This window comes from Budorcas taxicolor, chromosome 4, assembly GCF_023091745.1.
Source record: "Budorcas taxicolor isolate Tak-1 chromosome 4, Takin1.1, whole genome shotgun sequence".
NCBI classification, from domain to species: domain Eukaryota; kingdom Metazoa; phylum Chordata; class Mammalia; order Artiodactyla; family Bovidae; genus Budorcas; species Budorcas taxicolor.
This window is the reverse complement of record NC_068913.1, coordinates 114,514,442-114,519,109: the sequence shown is the minus strand read 5'-3', so window position 1 is coordinate 114,519,109 and position 4,668 is coordinate 114,514,442. Positions and strand designations below refer to the sequence as shown.

Sequence of the window (4,668 nt, the reverse complement as noted above, 5' to 3'; positions counted from 1 at the left end):
TAGAGGGGAAATCCTTTCTAGGGATAAAGAGAGAAAGCTCAGGGCCATCTTCCTTGGTCTCCTGCATTCCCTGTCTTGGTGTCTCTGAGAAAGAATTCACAAATAGGGAGCATCAATACTTTCTGCTTTGGAGTTTCACAAGTTGAGAATTTATCCCTTTCCTGTTAAATCAATCAAACATATACCAATTATCAATAGTGAACTTACTCTCCTTAGCCCTGAGAGTCTCAGAGAAAAAAGAGAATGCTCTGAGTTACATGGGGCAGGACCACCCGAGAATATGCAGGAAATATAGAAAGATTTTCATGAAGTTTAATCCTTAAACAGAGAGAAGACAAAGGAAGCAACCTGTAACAAGGTAAAGATGATTTCAAGTATCTCATTCTGACTCAAAACATCATCTCTGGCTGTTTGCTGCCTTGAAACCCAGTGAGCCTCCATTTCTGCCAATTACCTTTTCATTTCCACCTTCCACTCTTGCTGTTTTAGTTCATCCTGCAGCTTTCCAATTTCCTCTTTGAAATTCTCTTTTATCTGAGATTTAGCTCTCTCGAGCTCTTCTTTGTAATTTTCTTGTAACACTTGGATTTGTTTCTGAATCTCCTCCTCGGTCTTCTGATACAGGCTATTCATGTAGTATCTACCATTGCACTTGTCCACCACATCCTGGACCAGGGACAGCAACTGCTCCTTCTGGTTCTCCTGCCCAGCTCCTGTGGCCTTGTTGTTGAAAACACGGTAGCAATCTCTGAACTTGTGAATCAGCTCTTGGATGGCTGTAGGAGCTTGCTTTAAGTAATCACGGAAATCCATGCCTTCTAAGTCATCTTTCCGGGTGAATAAGAGAATCATGTGTTCCCTAGCTCTCTCTCCAAACATCGTCAGGATCTTCTCTGTGGCTTTCTGGTCTTCAGGTGTGTAACGGCCGAGTGGGACGACCAGGAGCAGAGCATGAGGCCCCGGGGAGGTCAGCACCATGCAGCGGGTAATCTCCTTGTGAGTCTCAGCATCTGGGGCCTCCGTGTCAAAGAGGCCAGGTGTGTCCACAACAACAACTTCTCTCCCCTTCCAGGTGCTGCTTCCTTTCTCACAGTGCTTGGTGATGGATACAGCAGAAAAGCTAGACGGAAACACTTTCTCTCCAAGGATGCTGTTTCTTATTTCGCTTCTTCCTGCCCCAGTCTTACCCACTAAGACAAGTCTCAGCTGGGAATCTCCAGGGTTTGCAAGCCCTGGAACATCAGGAAACAGAAGACCCAGTGTTAGAGTGAACTTGAACTGTCTCCCCTGCAAGGCTCCCGCCCACTGAATAAATATTCAACCCTGAATATTCATTGGAAGGACTGATGCTGAAGCTGAAGCTCCAATACTTTGGCCACCTGATGCAAAGAGCAGACTCACTGGAAAAGATTCTGATGCTGGGAAAGTTTGAAGGCAAAAGGAGAAGGGGGTGGCAGAGGATAAAATGGCTAGACATCATCACCAAATCAATGGACATGAATTTGAGCAAACTCCAGGAGAGAGTGGAGGACAGAGGAACCTGGCAAGCTGCACTCCATGGGCATGACTTAGCAACTGAACAGGAATAACAACAGATATTCTTTAGGATCCCTTTCAGCTTCTTACTCTGACCTTGTAGAAGCAAACAGCTCATAGAGGAGGAAACAATGTGATTAAGAAGAGGACTCTGAGTTGCTACCAGTAGCTGTTCTTCATAAGATAGGAGGTAACAAAATTGACTATACATATTCGACTTCCTAGGAAAGTTGAAAGTGAATATCAGAACAGTAGAGCACAGCAATTGAAACCTGAATTTAAACATCAAATCATCTACCAGCTCTTCCTGTGCTTGTATTCAGCAAGTCTCTGCATATCTCTGCAATGTGTCTATAAAGTCAAAGTCCTCTGGATTTGTCAGGCATAGACCCAAGATCAGAGGAAGGCAATTGACAATCACAAGTGAAAGCCTGTTTTTCCAAGAAGGCAGACCTTGCCAGCTGGCCCTTGAACTTAAGGGTCTGATTCCTGCATGAGGAATCCTGTTATATGTACTCATTTCTGCTTTGAGACAATGCCTACATTATCCCATGCACAACATCATAGACACTGTTACCAACTCCAGGTTATTTTCAGAGCCATCACCATTCACCCAGGTCCTCAGACTGGAAAGCTAGGAGTCGCCCTTGACTCCCCTCTTTCCCCACTTTCCAGAACCAACCCATCAGCATATTCTCTTGGCTCCAAATCTGTTCGCTTGTCTCTGTTTTGAAGATCATCATTTCAGTCCAGATTCCATCACCACCCCTGCCTCAGTAGTCTCCTAACAGGTGTCTCCACTTCTGCTTTGCCCCTTTCTGTCTATTCTGTGATGTGGGCTAACCATGAAAAAATATCAGTCAAATGGGACCAGGAACTTGCAGAAACCCCTCCTGTGATGCCACAAAATCTATAGTTAGTCTCCATCTCCCACACACTTTCTGATGAAGTATTTGCTGCTCCTGGAATCCCTAAGGCAGAGTTTTCCCCATTTGAGAACCAGAATCCCAGGATAAAAGAAGCAAATTTCCCAATGCTACAAACACTGGATATGAGATGGCTAAGGTTTATCTAAAAAAAATGTACATAAGAATTCAGAGTATTCTTAATAGTTGGCCTCACAATAGAAGCTCCAACCTAAGGAGATCCCAGGGCACTGGCTGGCCTTAGAGACAGGCTGTAGGAAATTCATGGCCCAGCAGTAAAAAGGCACCAAGGCCAGAGCCAACACTGCAACCACTGGCCAATTCTGATAACGAATGGATGGCAACCTCTGAAGATGGCAGCCATAGCCACGAAGGAGTCCATCTCTGCACTCTTGCCTCTTGGGAAGGTGGATTCTCAGCTCCTCTCATCAGGATGCTGAGTCTGTTTCTCCAACCCTTCAGTCTGACTGGGCCATGTGACTTGCTTTGGTCATAGGATCATGAAAGCATGGTTAAGCAGAGAATGCAAAAGGACTGACACATTGTGCTTTGCCTTCTCTTTCTGATTTTTGGAACCCTACACCTGCCCTGGACTAGCCTACTTGATGAGGGACACAAGGCCCTGTTATCCCTGTCTGCCTGGCTGACCCAGAGCTTGCTGACCACCAGACCTGTCTGTGAGGCTACCCAAGATTCTTGTGTTGCAGCCTGAACCACCAGCCAAGCACCCACACATTGGTCAGTCTGGCTGAGATTAGCCAGATTGGTCCAGACCCAAGCACAGCCCAAATGAGTGACCCTCAAAATTAAGAGCCAACTAAATGGCTGCTGTTTTAGGTTCCTAAATTGTGGGGTGATTTGCTGAACCAGCTAAAGCTCAAATGATAGAGTCTATTGTAGGATAAAGGGGTAGAGGGAGGGTTATATGAGAAAGGGAGTGATCAGTCTGTTGAGTGTGTTGCTTAGCGGGAGGCCCCTGGGAGCAGGGAAATTAGGGGCCTGAATGAAGCATTGATCACCCCCACGTTCCTCCTTCCCAGTCCTCTCAGGCTGAAGAGAGGGGCAGAGAAACTACCTGGGAGGCCACAACCCTTGATCCGTGTGCCCACATGGCAGGAAGTAGCAAGTAAGAAACCTCATCAAGCCCGGGAGCAGTCAGGGTACTGGAACTCTCCTCCTGCTCGCTGTTAAGCTACATCACAAGGAGGATGCAGAGAGGGTGGAGAGAATGAGAGAGCAGAGCAAATGAAGGGAAATTGAGAAATGTGGTTGAAAATGTTTTGCTCTTGTACATGTTGGCTGGATGACAGGGCAGGAGAGTCCCAGCCCTCCCCACCAAGCCTGGCTGCCCTCCCCAAGCATCCTCTCACCATGGCTGCTCCTGGGTTCGCTGAGGTACTGGGTGGCCATTGTGGTTTGGATTCCTGGAAACAGAGAGATAGAACTATGTTATGTCAGGGACATGCAGAACAAACCAGGAACATCAACCTCCTGTAGACAACACTTTCCCTTTCTTCAGAAACTTGCTACTCGGTCTCTCCTCTATTTCTCAATACTTATTCCTGCTCTCAGTCTCATTTTCAGACTGCCAAACTTCTTTACACAGATATTAGTGCTTCAGATGCTTCCTTGGCACTGGTTTTGGGTGCCCTTCCCTCCTCTATTCAGTGAATTATTGCTCTGAGTGCCATTTATATATCGTCTGCAGCCTAGACCCTTCTCAGAGTTCCAACCTTTCCTATCCCATTCAAATTCTCCATTTGGCAATTTTGTGGGCATCTCAAACCAATTTGGACAAAATGAAACCCTGACCTCTATCCCTAGCCTGGTTCGCATTTCAGTAAGTGGCAACATGAAACGGCTCAAGCAGAACTTCGGGGTCATCTCTAAAACACTTCTTTCCTCACTTCTTCACAGTCCATCACTGAATCCTATAGATTTTTGTTCCCCAAATGAAAAATTATCCATTTTTCCCCATCTCCATGTGAGTCCAATCCTATCATTTGACTGCAATGTAATAGGCTCCCATAATACTGTATCTTCCATCCCTCCTCTACTCAATAGGCAGATGCCTTTATAAAATTTATAATCAAAGGATAACTGCTTTACAGTGTTGTGTTGGATTCTACCAAACATCAACATGAATCAGTCATAGGTTTACCCGTGTCCACTACCACTTGAACATCCCTCCCACCTCTCTCTTGTT

General features: G+C 45.9%; 1 pseudogene; it reads right to left on the bottom strand.

The window, feature by feature from the left end:
• Positions 1-312: 312 nt before the first annotated feature.
• Positions 313-3,881, bottom strand: LOC128046965 (GTPase IMAP family member 4-like; annotated as a pseudogene).
• Positions 3,882-4,668: the final 787 nt, after the last annotated feature.